This window comes from Callithrix jacchus, chromosome 16 (genome assembly GCF_049354715.1).
Source record: "Callithrix jacchus isolate 240 chromosome 16, calJac240_pri, whole genome shotgun sequence".
NCBI lineage: Eukaryota > Metazoa > Chordata > Mammalia > Primates > Cebidae > Callithrix > Callithrix jacchus.
Window position 1 is genome coordinate 10,234,638 of NC_133517.1, and position 18,022 is coordinate 10,252,659.

Below are 18,022 nucleotides of genomic sequence, written 5' to 3' on the forward strand. Positions count from 1 at the left end.
CGTTGTGTGTTTTTTCTTGTCTTTTAAAGACATGATAAATTGGTGAAACACATTTCTGTTTTACCTAACTCCAAACTAACCCTCAGTTGGAAATGCCAGAAATTGTCACATTTAAGTTGCTGAGAACAAAAATAAGAGTTATTTTAAACAATATATAAACCACAAACAGGGGCAAAAGTTGAAAAGATCTATAATTGCAAAGATCAGAATATTTAAAAGCAGTCTGATATATTTCAGAATGCACATATTTGTTACAAAACATACTGAAAAACAAGACAATATGCATTAATTCCATAGCTTCAATGTGACAAGAAACTGAAGGCTAAGGCAGCATTATAAACAAGCCCCCTTAATGTTGAAAGAGACTGCTAATACAGATCCAGTTCCTAAAAGTGATAGTTTTTACATTGTTCTTATTGAAAATGCTAATCAAATGCTAAGTAAGTATTTAATAAGTAAGAAACTCCTTGGAGAAGTGAAGCAAACCTATAGTTCAAAGTTAGCACATTATGACATTTTAACTATAGTTTTCTGAAAATCAAAAAACACAAAAATTAAAAGAAGCCTATGACCACTGTAAATACAGAAACTGAATCTGTCTCGAGTTTTACAGACAAAGAATTTAAAAGATGAGTTTTAATTACGCTTAAAGAAAAATGACAAAGAATGGAAAACAACATGAGAGCATCAGTGACAAATATTAGAAAATATTAAAATTTCAGATAAATACCACAGCGACTGAAATAAAATCTGCAATATATGAGTTCAACATCAGATTTGAGCAGCTAAACATTCAGACAATCTGAATAAATGAAAACTGAAATAACAAAATCTGAGAATTGAAAAGCAAATTAGGTGAAAAAACACCTAAAAAATAAATAGAACACCATGAGGTACAACAATATATGCAATATGGGCATCTCATAAATACAGAAAAGAAGAGGTAAGAAAATAATATCTGAAAGGTAAAATGGCCAAAAATTTTTCCAAGTTCATTAAAAACCTGAATCTACAAGTTGAAGGACAAAAATGTTCAACCAGAATAGAGTCTGTAATAGAAACATCAAAAAACATTATCGTCAATCAAGAGCCAAAGCAAACAATACTGTAAAAGAAGAAAGGTACAAGCAACTTTTTATGTATAAGAATGTCATCGTTCAAATTAACAGGTGACTGTTCAACAAAAACCACAGAAGACAGATGGCTGTAGGATATCAGGAAAAATGTTATGAAACCTGACATCTGTAACAGGCAAAACGATACTTATGCAAAAATGAGTAGATAAAGGAAAGCTAAGAAAAATTGTGACAAACCATTTTCTAAAATAAAAATGCTATTGCAGTTACAGTCCTGGCAAGGTTAACTATTAAGGAATATTCCATATGCACATATGTAACCTGAGACGATACTATAGACTGAGAGGAATAAAACATTTCAGAGCAGTAAGACTCTTATTTTCATGGTTTGAAGTTGCCTGATCTGCAGTTTTGCTTTTCTTTTAATATATGAAGAAGTAATTTTTGTATAATTTCAGAGTTAATTTTTACGTATGAGATTTATGCTTTTTGTCTCTTAAAAATTGTTCTTAATAACATTTGAATCGAATGTTATTCTTTTACTTGGGAATCCTACATGTTAGATTTTGGTTTTAGTGGTAATGTTATAAAGATTTTTCTTTACATTTTATTAACCAAAGTAATCAATTTCATAAAAAATATATAAAGCAAAATTTTCTATTTTAAAATAAATTTAGATTTTATGTAAAACAAATGTACAATTATTTTCTTACATAAGTGACTTTTAAGTACATGTCTAAATAAAATAATCAGGGAATAATCATGGAAGCATCCAGCAAGAGCAACACATATGGTGATCCCTGGTGGAAGCCTGCTTACATTATTTAGAATATAGCCAGTTCACTGTGGCTGGAAAAGACTGTAGAAGGGGAACAATTATAAATGATGAAGTCCTAGAGGTAACAAACAGCCACAGAATATTCCAAAGGACAGCTAAGGCAGCAAAATGAAGCAATCTTCATGCTTTCCAGACTGTGTTGGCGACTTCTACGTTTTGGACATTCCCGAAATATGTGCATTACAGTGTGTGGCCAGTTTCCCAGATAATCCAGCAGATGAAAGCATCCCAGAGTTCAACTCACAGACCTTAATCATTTCAGACTCATTAATGTAGGATGATATAGCAATCGATCATTGTTAGGCATCACACAGAACTCTTTGTCCCTTGGTCAGAAAAAATAAAGAGCATGGATGCAAACAGCAAGAGCTGTGGAAGCAAAAATTTAAAAAGTGAACGTAAAAAGCTCTTGATGATGCATTTGGGGTTGAGTGGTTTGCCTACTATGATACTGGGCTACAGGGTTTCTAAAGATGAAAAAAATAAAAAATAAATGTGCAATTCATCAGAAGCTGAAAGAATAGATGTGACTTATGTTGGTTGGCCCTTTACCTGGGCCCTGGACCAAACAGCACCTGAAGTGGAATCTTGGCATGAGAGCTTAGCCTGGGTGCAATCACGGGCTGATGTAATGCCCCAGGGCCAAGATAATTAAGCTTCCTGAACACCAAGTTCAGCTAACAACAGAAGTTTAATAAGCAAAACAAATAAGCTCTCCACAGTAAAGTGGGGGCTCGAGATTTTCCAGCTATAGGGCTGAGTCTGGTATTTTTATGAACTGGAAAGAGAGATATGTTTTTAGCTCTCTGTGAGCTCTCTTGAAGAAAGCACAACTCAGTTTGGTTTAGGACCTGAACTAGAGCAATTGAGAGGCCGAAGTAAAAGCTTTGTCTGAAGACATTGGGTTGGAAAAAGCAGAAGCTGAAACAATGATTTATAAGTGGTTGGCTCTTTGTTTTCTGATATAGAACTCCTAAAATCTTTGGAATCTCTTAAGTGCTGGTATTTTATATGCTAATGTTGACTGACTGCTTCAGGATAGGGTTTGTCAATATAAAGACAAAGGCATAATCAGAGAGTAGAGATTTTTAGGTTCACCGGAAGTCATTCTGCAATGAGAGAAGTGCTGTAAGCAATGTTAACAGTAACCCATTTAAAGGGGCTGCTGTCAAAATTCCAGGTGCAGTGAGGGAGAGAAACCCAGGGCTGTGCCTCACCTATTCAGGCACAGTTGTGGCTGCCCAGCCACAGCTGCAGACTCAGATGTCCCAGTGTTTTCCAGAAACTGGGACAATCAATCCCAGAAAGTTTGTGAAGTGCCTTCTCTCATTGCCTGGCCTCACCCAGCTCCCAGTGCCCCCTCTGACATTGAAGCAAATTTACGGCTGAGCCCAGGTACTGTCGAGACCTCACCTGGCGTGCTGACAGTTGTGGTTATTTTGGAAGAGCAGCCCTCCGCAACCTCAGTTTTCTCTAGTTCTTTGGCACCAGTGAGGACAGGAGGCTCGGGGAGTTGGGTAGGACTAAAGGCAGCTTGGCATTGGCCTGGAGGTTTCTCTCTGTAAACAGTATTGGCAGGATGAAGTGTAGCAGAAGACAGACAGGCACCTAGGCAGAAAGAAGGAGACCCTCAGTGAACCATTCCTAGAGGAATGTGTAAGTAATGGATTGTCTAAAATCTATGCAACAGGCTGCATGTTCTGAGATTATAGAAAGAATTTATACCTCCTTCTGTTCCCACTCATAGCCATCCATGGAACATGAGGCACATACGCTCTACAACATGAAGCCCATAGGAACTCCAGACTCAGGCAGATCATGGAATAACCTGCCTGCAAAGTGGAGCTATTAACTGTGGGTCTCCTCTCCACTGAGAGTTGTACATTTATTGGGATTACAAGTCTGTGGTTAGATAGATCTCCTCTCCACGAAGGGCTGTAATACGCATCTCAGCAATCTTCCAGCACATAGAAGGTATGCCCTATGCATCTCCTCTTAACTGAGGGCTGCAGAGATGTCAGCTCAACCTACCTTCAAGATTGGAGTTTTTTACTCCGTGTCTCATCTTTATTGAGTGTTGCATAGACGCAAATATATCTTTCTTCTGAAAAGGAACTACCACTTTGGGTCTCCTGAGATACTTTTCTGTTGTCCACGTACCTCATTCTTACTGAACATGGCACAAGGACTCACAAATAAATGGCAAAACTGAAAAATTAGTCAAACAAATAGGCCTAAAACACACAAACCTGCCACTTTTTTGCTTCCCAAGAATAAAAATGAAATAAAACAAAGCAGGGCTTCAGCCCTTCAAAAAGCCCAGACCTAAACCTTTCCCAAGCCAGGGCTGCAACATCATTTTGGATGCTCTGCAGTGTCTGACGTTTCTAGGCTTCCGGATGTCAGCACATCTGGATTCCGCAGTACCTGCAGGGGAAACAGCCAGCGCTATGCCTCATTCAGCCACACACTTGCAGAAACCTGACGCCTGTGCTGTCATCTGGACCTGGTCAGCTTATCAGCATATGGGCTCTGCTGTATGCAGTGGCTTGACTCAACATTCACTCACACTCATGCACCTCTCGCTACACTGTGCCTGGCTCACCAGTAGCAGAAATAGTATCTGAGCCTGCAGTTTGAGCTGTGGGCAACCTGCCAAATTGAATGAGTAAAATAAATCTAACAGCCACGAGAATCTTGAGCAATGGTGCCAACATCCACAGAGATTCTTGTCTGGTGAATCAACACCTAAAGATCCTGTGACAAAAGTCACATTGATCACCAGTGACCAGTGTGTTATTCAATTATGCCAATGTCATGGAGCCTCCATAAAGTATCCGAGAACAAGATTCAGACAGCTTCTGGATAACTAAACATGGAGTGTGCTCTAGAAAATTTTGTGCATATGAAAGTAGACACCAAGCATTACACTTTTATGAAGAAAAAGAAAATCAATTGTCATTTCAGCATAAAGTCAAACATAAGTTCAGTTTGGGTGAAAGAGCATCAGTAAATTTCGTGTTGAAAATTTTTATTCTAAAATGCAAGTCTTTTTATTTAGAATATTATGTCTCTGAGGTATTTTGCCACTATCAAGTAAAAATCAATATCTCAGATGTTTCTATGTCTCTATTTGGATAAGACAAGCAGAGGCTGCCTCATACCCCATTACACTCTGCATTCTAGGAGATAAAAATACAAAAAACAAACATTATTACAAATTTTTCTGTCACTCAATTCTAATAAAACAGATTTTGGTCTTTTATCTAGAAGCAGTAATAAAGTTCCGGGCTTGAAAGGACAGGCTAATGTCCAACAGTCTGCTTTTATGTTGGGGCTTACATGTACATAAAATTATGACATTTGAGAAAAGTTGCCATTTTATTATTTATTTTAAATCTATACTACTTAAAATGCCTGGATTATATTAAATAAATAGCTTAAACATTTTCAGTTCTCCTTCAAAGCCTTAGTTATGACTGAAATTTTGGGGGTCCATAGAGATGGATCAGGGCATCTTGCAGTTAATGATGTTTTCCAAATAGCTCAGGTATTGTGTCCTGATCAGATATACTGACAATTAAAACTAATCAAATTTCTTTTGCATATACTCTGAAATGCATTCAAAGATTTGTGCTGAGCTCCAGATTTTCTTTAGTACTTCACACGCTCTCTCACTGGCCTTTTCCAATTACATTTAATATTACAGTATACAAGGGCCATACATTCCTCCAGCATAACTGGATTACATGAGGCAAGCTTCTAAATTTGAATCCTGAGCTTCTGGGTGGAAGTTGAAATCAAAAACACCTGAGAGACCAAGCCTTTGGCACATGCCTCCCGTGCTGTCGGCTTGCACCCATCAAACAGCCTTTCTGTGGCAGAGGCTTCACCCATGACATTTGGAAATGTAACAGCAGCACAGCCATCTGGATTCTGTCCCAAGGTCTTTCTTTCTACAATGCCTCTGTATCTGCTGGCAATTTCTTTTAGCCTTAGAGTGAAATACATCCTCTTGATAAAACGCTGGTCTTTTTCTTCATCAGTATTTCTTTGCCCACTTCTCACTATTTAAACAGATGTATGCCTATTTGCTTTTCCATTGGCTGTTAAGGGATCCGTTAATACCAATACACCTTCCATGTTAGTTGAGTTTGTGTCCATGAATTAGTAACCAAGGCAGACATCTGATATATCAGTGGGTGTCTCTGGGTTCTGTTTTCTATTCCAGGCTGTTGTGCACCAGGATCTGATGAGACTCTGACGGGCTTCTCTTCTGCCACCTTGAACACCTTGTCCTGCTTATCTGGTGCAACAGAATCCAGTTTCTAGGGTTCCTGAAAGGTACTTATTTATCTAAGGGGCACGTGTCTTGATAGTTCAATTTCTCATCTCCATATATTTCAGGTCAGACAGCTGAAGTGCTTTTCTAACGTTCTTGCTGCCAGGAAAACACTGGCTGTTTTTGGATTTTTGATGTCTGCCAGTGAATGGCGTTTTAGGAGAGTTCTCAGAAAACTGCTGTTGGCAGATGTGGAAGCTCCATTTTTTGCATTATTTGAAAAATTCTACTTGTTCCAGTCTATGTCCTTTTCTTCTGTTTTTCAGTCTGTCACCTGTTAGAGTCACAAATACATATTTCACAGATCACAAGGTTCTGCTCTGGTTCCCAAGGGTCCTACTGTTTGTCATAACCTTTGCACTGAACTGAATACTCTGTCTCCATGTTTTTGTTTTGTTTCGTCTTTTATCAAGGGTAGATTCAACCTAAAATTCTGGGAAGACATGAAGGAAGAGACAGAATGGAGGCAGTTGCTGTGCTAACTTTGTATCAGTTGAGTCTACATGTAGCCACTTCTTTCTACCTCCGGTTCTTTATTAGGTGTTTGGTAAACATAAGCTTCTTCCACTTAGTGGCCACCTGTGTACTAAAAGTTGTGTGAAGAAGCAGCTATGTTATATCGCTTAGGCTCTCCACCCTTACTTTCTGCTGAAACAGCATGCATTTGGTCTCATAGTGCCAGGATAGCTGGCTAAATGGTCTCAGGTGAGAGTGGCTGAATCCACAGCTCCGGCTCTGTGGTATACAGCAGTAAGCTTTCTACCTGCCCGTTACTCTTTCTACGGTGCCTGCTATAACAATTACATTGAACCTTGTAAAATTCTATTTTTAAAGTTATGCTTGTTTACCTTCAATAACACAAAAAAGCCTTATTCCTGTATAGCTTGACCCATATTATTTCACTTCATGCATTCTCAAAATTATACCTCTATGCACTGTATGTCAAAAAATAAATTAGTAGGCCGGGCGCGGTGGCTCACGCCTGTAATCCCAGCACTTTGGGAGGCCGAAGCGGGTGGATCACGAGGTCAAGAGATCGAGACCATCCTGGTCAACATGGTGAAACCCCGTCTCTACTAAAGATACAAAAAATTAGCTAGGCATGGTGGCGCGCGCCTGTAATCCCAGCTACTCGGGAGGCTGAGGCAGGAGAATTGCCTGAACCCAAGAGGCGGAGGTTGCGGTGAGCCGAGATAGCGCGCGCCATTGCACTCCAGCCTGGGTAACAAGAGCGAAACTCCGTCTCAAAAATAAATAAATAAATAAATTAGTAAGAGTTTTGAAAAAAAAGTATACGTGTGTGTGTGTGTGTGTTTTAAATTATCTAGAGAACAAACTGTAATGGTACAGATTTTAAATTTTTTTTATTCTTTGTAATTGTCAAAGTGTTTATATTTAACTTGATTTCTTTAATTTATTTTTGGTTTTTGTGTTTGTTCATTTTACCCTGAAGTATCTCACAAAGTATTTCTTAAGTGAATGTGCTGGTAATAAACTCTATTATTTGAAAGTGTAATAATTTCTCCCTCACTTTTAATGGAAGCACTGTTTGTGTGTGTGTGTTTTGTTTCTTTAGTTTGTTCGTTTTTTGTTTTTGAGACAGAGTTCCCTCTTGTTATCCAGGCTGGAGTGCAATGGCTCGATCTCCGCTCACCGCAATTTCCGCCTCCTGGGTTCAGGCAATTCTCCTGCCTCAGCCTCCCCAGTAGCTGGGCTTAGAGGCGCAAGTTACCGTGCCCAGCTAACTTTCTGTATTTTTAGTAGGGACGGAATTTCACCATGTTGACCAGGATGGTCTCTATCTCTTGACCTCGTGATCCACCCGCCTCGGCCTCCCAAAGTGCTGGGATTACAGGCGTGAGCCACCGCGCCCGGCCCGGAAACATTGTTTTAATACAATGTTTCTGTTTGAAGTTGTTTTCTTACATCTCTTGGAACATATTGGTCTACTGCTTTCTGGCAGCTGAGCTTTTAGAAAATAAACCCGCTGGTTTTTCTTGATAGCACTTATTAATGTGCAATCACTTATCTTGCTTCTTGCAAAATTTTTTTGTTTTAAAAAGTATAATAATTATTAAAAAGTTTAATAATCATTAATTACAAAATAAATTATAATGTATTTTTAACTTGGTATTTTATCAACAAAAGCTTATTTCAATCCTAAATGTAAACATTTGGGGCCGGGCGCGGTGGCTCACGCCTGTAATCCCAGCACTTTGGGAGGCCGAGGCGGGTGGATCACGAGGTTAAGAGATCGAGACCATTCTGGTCAACATGGTGAAACCCCGTCTCTACTAAAAATACAAAAAATTAGCCGGGCATGGTGGCGCGTTCCTGTAATCCCAGCTACTCAGGAGGCTGAGGCAGGAGAATTGCCTGAACCCAGGAGGCGGAGGTTGCGGTGAGCCGAGATCACGCCATTGCACTCCAGCCTGGGTAACAAGAGCGAAACTCTGTCTCAAAGAAAAAAAAAAAAATGTAAACATTTGTAAAGCTGTTTTTTTTTTTTTGAGACAGAGTTTCGCTCTTGTTACCCAGGCTGGAGTGCAATGGTGTGATCTCGGCTCACCGCAACCTCCGCCTTCTGGGTTCAAACGATTCTGCTGCCTCTGCCTCCTGAGTAGCTGGGATTACAGGAACGCGCCACCATGCCCGGCTAATTTTTTGTATTTTTAGTAGAGACGGGGTTTCACCATGTTGACCAGAATGGTCTCGATCTCTTAACCTCGTGATCCACCCGCCTCGGCCTCCCAAAGTGCTGGGATTACAGGCGTGAGCCACCGCGCCCGGCCCGGAAACATTGTTGTAATACAATGTTTCTGTTTGAAGTTTTTTTCTTACATCTCTTGGAACATATTGGTCTACTGCTTTCTGGCAGCTGAGTTTTTAGAAAATAAACCCGCTGGTTTTTCTTGATAGTCCTTATTAATGTGCAATCACTTATATTGCTTCTTGCAAAAATTTTTTATTTGTTTTAAAAAGTATAATAATTATTAAGGCCAGGCGCGGTGGCTCACGCCTGTAATCCTGGCACTTTGGGAGGCCGAGGCGGGTGGATCACGAGGTCAAGAGATCGCGACCATCCCGGTCAACATGGTGGAACCCCCGTCTCTACTAAAATGCAAAAAAATTAGCTGGGCACGGTCGCGCTTGCCTGTAATCCCAGCTGCTCAGGAGGCTGAGGCAGGAGAATTGCCTGAACCCAGGAGGCGGAGGTTGCAGTGAGCCGAGATCACGCCATTGCACTCTAGCCTGGGTAACAAAAAGCGAAACTCCGTCTCAAAAAAAAAAAAAAAAAATTATTATTATTAAAAAGTTTAATAATCATTAATTACAAAATAAATTATAATGTATTTTTAGCTTGGTATTTTATCGACAAAAGCTTATTTCAATCTCAAATGTAAACATTTGTAAAGCTCTTATTTCTATGTGCTAATCTACCAGCCAATTTCCATGAAATCTTCAGCACAGCAATTGCAACTTTGTCCTGAGTACGATTTATCCACTTCTTCTAGATTTCCTGGTTTAGATGCATAGAGGTGTCTGTAGTATTCGCTAATGGTAGTTTGAATTTCTGCGGAATTGGTGGTGATAATCATGTAAGTTTGAGTGTGTTACTTTGAGTTTGTTTTACTTGCAGTTGCCAGAGCTTCTTTGTTTTTCTTTTCTCAAATTTGTGACATACTTGACCGTTTTTTAGTAGTCTTCCTGATGTTTCGTCTTTTGCACTTTAATTTCCAAAATGCTTTTATATGCGTCGTTGACAGTGTTTACATTTTTACATATTTCTTCTTTTCTTGACTTAATAATTTCAATTCCTCTTTTACTATGTTTGCTATATTTTTTTCAACTCTCCTGCCTCAGCCTCCCAAGTAGCTGAAACTACAAAGATGCACTACCACACAGCTCATTATTGATAAAGATGGTGTTTTACCATGTTGACCAGGGTAGTCTCAATCTCTTGATCCTGTGTTTTGAATGTCTCAGTCTCCCCAAGGACTGACTGAGATTAGAGGCATGAGCTACTATGCCTGGCCCAAAAATTATTCTTCAGTAAGCCTGCAATTTGGGCTGTCCAGGACAAATTTCTTGTAGTTACTTATCTTTTTCTTCCTTCAATGAACTGTAGATTTCTATTTCACTTTTTGATTTTGTTCTTATTTATGAAAGGCATTTGTATTTTTAAATGCTGTAATATTGAAAGCCAGATTTTCTCCCCCTAGGGTGGACTCGATTTTTAGAATTTATTCTATAGGCTCTTTCTGCCCAGAAAATGAGTGTTATTCAACTTCTTCTTGTTTTGTTTGTTTAGTTTTGAGTCTGCACTGATGGGGGCACCTAAGGTTAACATCTCAATTTATTTTAGATTTTCATTTATACGTGTTTACTTTTGAATGTTTTTGTTGACAAATGTCTAACGTCTTAAGTGAAATAAAAGAAAAATTAGAAAATATAATGTTCCTGTTCTTTAAATCTTCCAAATTTGCTTGAGCAGGAGGAGAAGAAGCCTGCAGAAGGTTTCGGAAATGAAACAATGACTACCTCTGTTGGAACCTCCATATTAGAAGCAGCATTCTGTCCACAAGTCCTCCTGAGGTTTGAATGGCAGCCTTCTTTCTTTTGATCATGGCTTTGCAAGCTTCTCCAGAAGTATTTGTAAGGCAGCATTCCTCAGCAGTGGTTAATAAAGAAAAAGTAAATGCTGTTAATCTGTGCTTAAAGTTAATACAATTTAATTGATGTTTAGCATAAAAATCTTCTTTAGAAAGCTGTAAACCTTCAGATAGACTCGGGAATTGCAGATATTTGCGTCATGCTGATTCTGCCACTGCACCTGTTGTACCGTTGAAGAGACAGATATGTAGTCTTCTGTGGTCCATTGTCGTGCTTTTTCTAGAGCTTGACTTTATTTTACTTTTGGCCTCTGTGTCGTTGCACCTAAGTAGAACTTACATAGATATAATATAAATACATTCTTCTTTTAAAAGTGCATGTTCAACCATCTGTGACTTTGTATGCAAGAACTCGCATTTAATAAAAAAATGCACTTAAAATATTACTATCTGGCTTTTACTTGCTTGTTTCCTACATTTTATTTTCTTTGTACTTCAAATATTCCTTTGCTCATTTTAATATTATGGTTAATTTTAAAAATATTATTCTGTACTTTTATACTAAAGAGTTATATTTGAAACTTGAATTTCTACTGTCAATTTAAAATAACGTACTTGGAATGATACTAACTTGTTTGAAAAATCAAATGCTTTATTTTAACAATATAAAAGTTTGCTGCACTTGTACATTTTCATCCTTTTCAATTTACTGTCTACTAACTGTTAACTTCGTCATGCTTTTAATCAAAATATCATTCTTTTTAATGAAAAGTTAGTCATTAAGTTTTTTACCTTTCTTTTATCTAGACATGTTTGCTTGAGTATCATTTTACCAGTTTTAGATGTCAGGTATGATTTTTTTGTTGTTGTTGTTGAAATTTGGATATTCTACTGTCTTCTAACTTCTAGAGTTTCTACTGAGAAGTCATCTGTTCATTGTAATTGAGACTTCCTTGAACATAACAAGTTACTTATCTCTTTCTTGTTTTACAATTTTCTTTGTCTTCGTTCTTAACTGACTATATTTCTTGATGTGGCTATCACTGACTATATTCTGGCTGAAGATTTTTGCCTTATTTTTACTGGTATATTAACAAAGTAAATCGACAAAGAAACATGGGTAAAGGTGGAAACCACTATTCTCAGAAAACTAACAGATGAAAGGAAAAATAAACACTGCCTCTTCTCAGTCATTAGTGACAGTTGAACACTGAGAACACATGGACATAGGGAGAAAAACATCAACAACTCGGTCCTGTCAGGGGGCTGAAGGGAAAGGGAGGAATAGCATTATGAGAAATCTCTAATGTACATGATGGGTTAATGTGCAGCAAACCACAATGGCAAGTGTACAACCTTATAAGAAATCTAAACTTTCTGAACCTGTGACCCAGCATTTAGAGCATGAATAATAATAATAATGATGACAATAATAATAATAATGGTAATAAAAAAGCTATCACTTTTTAATACTGGATATGGATTAAAAGTCTCTAACTCTCAAGGGGATTTGTTTATAATTCTTTTTTGGCTTTCAATTTATTCTCATAGTAGAGCTATAGATAAACTTGAGAATTAACATATATGGTTTTACATATTTTTAGAGAACGTTTTCTGTCATAAGCATGTGCATAACTGTCTAAATCTTTCAGTATATTAAACTGCCCTTGACTATTCAGATTTTTGCAAATAAAGGTCTCTTTAATTTTTGTTCCTGCTCATATTTTTTCTATTTTATGAAATAACTGTATTCTTTGTTTTTGGCAATGTAAATATTTATAACCAATTTCTGGCATTTGCAACCAACAGTGAGTTCTGAATTAGGCAAAGCAGAAATAAATGTGTTTTATTGATGCTTCATGTGTCTCCTGGAATGACTGGCAAAAAATAAATAAATAAAATAAATAGTAAAATGAAATAAATTAGCGCACAACATTTATTTACATTTTCTGGAAGCAGGAATCAGGGCCTTGCATTAAAAATGAGGATTTCAATTATAAAGACTTCATCTGTGCCTAGGAAGTAGTATGGCAATCCTTGAAAAAGAGTAGTTTACCATTGTCTCTTGTAAATGTTTAATTGATAGATATAAACTTCATGTTCAGGATCCAGACTATTTATGATTGGTTTAATGTTTCTTTGAATGGTGTGAAATTACCTGTCTTGCAGTTTTGCTTTTATTTTTATCTATGAAGCACTCATGGTTTTCCCATCTCAAAGCTTGGTTTTACTTATGCCATTTATGTTTCTTTAATGTTTAAAATAGTGAAACAAAATTTCACTTTTCCAATTTAGGATTCTAAAGGTTAGGTTTTTGTTTTAGTGGTTATGCTGTAAGATTTTATGTTTTCTTTTAATTAATTGAGATGATCAATTCTGTATAAAATATAATAGGCAGATTCTCCATTACAAAGTAAATTTTAGTTTGTGTAAAACAAATATACAACAATTTGCTTACATAGTAACTGTCAAGTAAATATCTAAATAAAATAATAGGGGAATACTAGTGTAAGCATGCAGCAAGATCAACAAGTATGATGATTTCTGGTGGAAGGTTGCTTAAATTGATTACAAAGTAGCCAAGTCACTGTGACTGGAGCAGACTGTGGAGGGAGAGCAATTATAGATGTTGAGCTCATGGCAGTAACAGACAGTCCGTGTGACTTTCTAGGATTTGATACCTCAGCAGATTTTACTTTAGATTTCACTCTGAGCGTTGCTCATGACTGGAAGTGAAATTGGTCATCTTCTTACCAGCATCTAGTGCTGAGGTTTGAGAAATTCTGCTAAATATCGTAAAATATAGTCTCAGGCATCTCTGAGAAATTCAGTGTCGAAATATCTCTCCAGAAAATAATTTTAAAAACACACATTTTGTACACTTTGATATTGTATTTTGAAGCTGTCTTAATGCACTCTTGGGTTCCTGTAAATCAGAAAAATTTTAAAAACCTTCTGTCAAGTTTAGTTCATTCACGTTAGGGTAATTATTAGTAAAGTCAAGTCAGTTCAGTTACTCACAGATTAGAACCTGAACCCTATATTTCCTCTTTCTCCTTTTTTCTTTTCTACTACTTTTTCAACATTTCTGTGAAACATTAATTTCCGTTAAACCAGGTAGCCTCTATTTGGAGATTAGAGAGAAAACTCAATCCATGGCATTTGGGATAAAGCTAATCTTGACTACTGCTGGAAGGCATGTATAATACACATGCACACATGCTCAGTGGCACACTATATTATGCACACACATTGAGCATACACATTTTCCTTATGACATAAAAGTAGCAAAGATAAAATAAGCAAGCCAAAGGAAAATCAAGAATACAAGGATTATGGCCAGGCTTACATTTATGCTTTTGCTAAAGTTGTTGAGTAACGTTGATACTTTGGTATTTTCTACTCTTTCAAAAAGATTTGATAGAATTTTTTATAGTGAGCATTTTTTATGAGAATTATGTATGCTCTGCTTTGTTCTAAAACAATAACACGTAAATGCACTCACAAATATGCATATTGGACACTAAGAGAAAATAAAGATAAACAAATGAGAAAAGTGATGTCAAGGAAAAATATGTGAAAACGTTAAGACAAATTCAAAAACAAGATACATTCATACAATGTAAAATCTTTTACACTTGAATAAAAATTTGTTTTATATGTTAGCATTTAGCATAAACGTGGCTGTTATCCACATTTCTAAAGCTCAATTTATTCCTATTTAGGGATCCAACCTGTAGGCTCTATTCTTGATGCCGGAGACTTCTCCACAAGGCACAACTCCTACCAATATAAACCTTGCTTTTTCTCCACAATTATTATATTACTATTCAATGCTGAAAATAGAAAGACAAAAGTTATACTAAGAGAGATCTATGCGCTTTAGACACATTATTGGAACAATGCAAACAGTGTGAAATCAAGACATTGGCGTATATGTTGTATTAGCAGAAATATTTTTGTTATCCTCATTTTTAAAGCTCATATCACACATATTGTACAATATATAATATATAAGCACCCATATATAAAGAAAAAATATATTCTATTATATATTATCTATTTTCATTATATGGGTTAATACTTAATAACATTCCATACATGTAATATATTGACAGGAATAGAGAAAAAGGCATTTGCAAAGTCAGTGTCTGAGTACCAGGTAACAGGATAACAGGAGATGTATTAATTTGCTCAAATAATAAAATTACACCCAGTACAGAAGCTGCAATTTGAATCACAACTTGGTTAAGTTATGATAACCCACTGTCATTCTCCAAGATTCATCTGTCTTCCACACAGACCAAATGTGAGATTTGAATGAGAATGTTCTCTTGATTACAACTCCTGAGTCTTTGAATTTCTTGATGGATCACCAATTTTTGCAGTACCTTCAGGAACGTATTATTGCTTTTCACTTACTATTTTTCTAGATTAAGACAGCTATTAATAGCTCTTCTGGCTTCCATTTAACGTTTTCCATTGTAGTAACACTCACGCTACACGTCAGGGAGCAAATGTGGAGTTCTGCCAGCTGCTAAATATGTCTATGCCAATTATGCAGTCTGGCAATGAGAAAATGACCACAGGATGAATCCAGGGCTACAATGAAAGCTCTATAATATGACCTAAGTTAACACTTTATTAGTTACCTAATCTCTATAAGCTCTTACTTTATAGGACCACAGTGACATTTTGGTTTCCCTAATACCCATAGGAGCTCAGACCTGGTGTCCAGTAGTTTTTAAAACTTCTGATTATTTTTACTTTCCTAATGCACAGCCACCTCAGTAAAAGACTGCAGGTCTCCTTGGAAAAAGATCAAATGAAGGTTCACTGCAAAAATTGTCAGTAATGAAGTGGGGTCTTTCCTCTAAGAGACATGGCCTCCCAGTCCTTCAAGAGGTTCTGGATATTTTAATTGGGTCTAATCTGGAAATTGATTGAAAGGCTGTAATTCTTGTTTTAATAATTCAGAAAAAAGTTTATTCCATTTGAACCAACAGTTTTCTGTTTTTATAACTTAAGTACGAATGCAGTAGTTTTTCTATCTATTTTACTTCCAAGACATTGTGATTAATTATCCAGTGCTAGAGCTCTACAGGAGTCAGATCATTCTAATCTGCACTCTCGCTTACCTTGTCTTTGATGACTGAGTGCTACCACTTGGACCCTCAGGATCCACCTCAGGATCCAGTTGTTTTTATTGTATTTAAATTTTGTAGTTGAGTGACTGTGGTTCCCACTGTCACATCTGACATACACAGAAAAACAATTACAAGGCTATTTGAAGATGTACGTGCTGTCCTCAGAAATCTGTTTCACCACGCATTGGTTAAGGATATATCTTCTGGACTTTCTCAAGTAAGATGAGTATGTCTAAAGACATAAATCCATTCCACCATCCCAGTATTCCTAAGCTTTTGGATTTTTCTCTACATCCCGAGCTGACACATTATATACAATGTCCTTAGTACACTCTAATTGATAAATTTAGCCTGATATAACTCCATGTTTCTTCCACCATTATCCCATGAACTTAATATCCATATATTCATTCTCATGCCTATTGTTCAGATTGCTGTTTAAATAAAAGGGATAACTTCAAACAATATATTTTTTTTATTTTAGCACACTACCTCATAGGTCACATTCTCAACCTCACCTCTAGTAGCTCACTAGAATTTAGTCTACTTATAGGTCTAGAAACAAACAGAAGTGATGTAAATGGCACCTGAGATGAATCAACATTATTGTACCCAGAAATTGCTTCAGGGGAGTCCATCACTGTTGCCTCAGTCAGTGAAGCATTTATCCCTTCAGAGTTGGAAAGGCTGATGGCAGCATGGGTCAGATAGGGGATGTTGCCTCTTTTGAAGAGTAGAAAGCTGTTTTTTTCTGGCAATAAATAAATAAATTAGTTTATCAGAGTTTGCATATTCAGTGTTCCCAGGTTTATTGGGGTTTTCTCACATGTCCCCAGTACAAATTGTAGGACCTTATTCTTGTCCAGTCAATGTCCTCACTGTAACTGTCGATGCCTGATGAGGCTGTGCCTGAATCTTTTATTGCAGGTCAGTCATTCACATAATAAAATCCTGTGTCTGTTTCTCCACAATATTGGCACTACTTTCTGCAGGTAATAAGGCTTGCACTTGGTGCAAAAACAGCAAATTTGAGGTTCAGTATCTCTTCCTAAAACATAGAAGCAGAATTCATGGGTCAGCAATTTTCTTTCATCATTTTGTCCACTGAACTTACCAGCTACCAAGCAACTTTGTTATGTTTCTTCGTTCTCCACATATGGTTAGAAGTACTATGTATGGAGTCAGTAAACACCTTTAGTCTCACAATTCGTGAATCAACACTGCCAAATGCATTTATTTTGCATAACTCTCTTAACAGTTTCCACCAAAGAGTATCAGTCTTATCCATATTATTAAAAGTAAAGTCCTTGACATTTTTGCATTTAGTTATATTGCCCCACAAGAGGCTGTCTGCATCATGAAGGGCAAGGAGAAAAAGTCTGAGTCTCAAAACTGAACAACTTGCCATCCTACTTGTGAGGGCAGAAAGACTCTAGTCAGGAGAAAGATGTAAGAGGAAAGGCGAAGCCCATCTTGCCTTTTCATAATTTTCTGCTTGTTTTCTTTTTCTTTTCTTTTCGTTTCTTTTTTTTGAGATGGAGTTTTGCTGTTGTTACCCAGACTGGAGTGCAATGGCATGATCTCGGCTCACCGCAACCTCCGCCTCCTGGGTTCAAGCAATTGCCCTGCCTCAGCCACCCAAGTAGCTGGAACTACTGGCGTGCACCACCATGCCCAGCTAATTTTTGTATTTTTAGTAGAGACAAGGTTTTACCTTGTTTACCAGAATGGTCTCGATCTCTTGACCTGGTGATTCACCCACCTCAGCTGACCAAATTGCTGGAATTATAGGAGTAAGCCACCACACCCAGCCTTCTGCTTGTTATATATTTACTGGAAGCTGAATAGATTATGCCCAAAAGATTAAGGGTGAATCTGTGTTTCCCAGTCTATTGACCCAAATGTTAATCTCTTTTGGGCAACATTCACACAGACACACCCGGGATTAATAGTCAGCATCTCTCAATTCAGATAAGTTGAAACTCAGTATTAACCATCTAGATATA

At 37.2% G+C, this 18,022-nt stretch overlaps 1 long non-coding RNA gene across 1 annotated transcript in view; it reads right to left on the reverse strand.

Annotated features, from left to right (window-relative positions):
• LOC144579693 (uncharacterized) overlaps nucleotides 1-18,022 on the reverse strand; it is an 89,782-nt gene that overhangs the window by 17,714 nt on the left and 54,046 nt on the right. The window contains exon 2 of the long non-coding RNA XR_013527832.1: nucleotides 3,328-3,522. This is a non-coding gene — a long non-coding RNA (uncharacterized LOC144579693). The remainder of the gene's footprint in view (nucleotides 1-3,327; nucleotides 3,523-18,022) is intronic.